Here is an 810-nt window from a genome sequence, read left to right as displayed (position 1 = left end):
GTTGAGGTTTGTTTTATGCCCCAGTACATGGTCGATTTTGGAGAAGTTTCACTGGGCACTGGATAGAAACTATATTCTTTGGTGCTTGGGTGGAATATTTGATAGATTTCTGTTAGGCCCATTTGATGTAAGGTGATTGTTGTCTGATAGAATGCTTAGAATTATTTCAATCTTTTTGTATTTGTTGAGGTTTGTTTTATGCCCCTGTACATGGTCGATTTTGGAGAAGTTTCATTGGGCACTGGATAGAAACTATATTCGTTGGTGCTTGGGTGGAATATTTGATAGATTTCTGTTAGATCCATTTGACGTAAGGTATTGTTTAATTCAGATGTCTCTCTCTGTTAATTTTCCCCTGTTAACCTATCTAATGGAGACAGTGGGGTATTGAAGTCCCCTACTATTAATGAGTTGCGGTTAATCTGAGTCTTAAAGTCCTGTAGTATTGTTTTATGAAGTTGGGTGCACCAGAGTTTGGTGAATATATGTTCATGATTATAATATCTTCATGGCTTATTGTCCCTTTCATTGGAATGAGGTGGCCCTCTTTATCTCTTCTGATTAATTTTAGGTTAAAGTCTATTTTGTCAGATATTAGAATTGCAATGCCTGCTTTTTTCTTAGTGCCATTTGCTTGGTATATTTTTTTTCCATCCTTTCACCTTAAGATAGCACCTGTCCTTGAAAGTGAGATGTGTTTCTTGAAGACAACAAAAAGATGGGTTTTGTTTCTTAATCCATTCATATAGTCTGTGTCTTTTGACTGGGGAGTTCAGTCCATTAATGTTTAAAGTTATTAATGAAAGATGA

Source organism: Nannospalax galili, unplaced genomic scaffold (genome assembly GCF_000622305.1).
Source record: "Nannospalax galili isolate Female #2095 unplaced genomic scaffold, S.galili_v1.0 scaffold1203, whole genome shotgun sequence".
Classification (NCBI taxonomy): Eukaryota; Metazoa; Chordata; class Mammalia; order Rodentia; family Spalacidae; genus Nannospalax; species Nannospalax galili.
Note: the sequence above shows the minus strand (reverse complement) of the source record.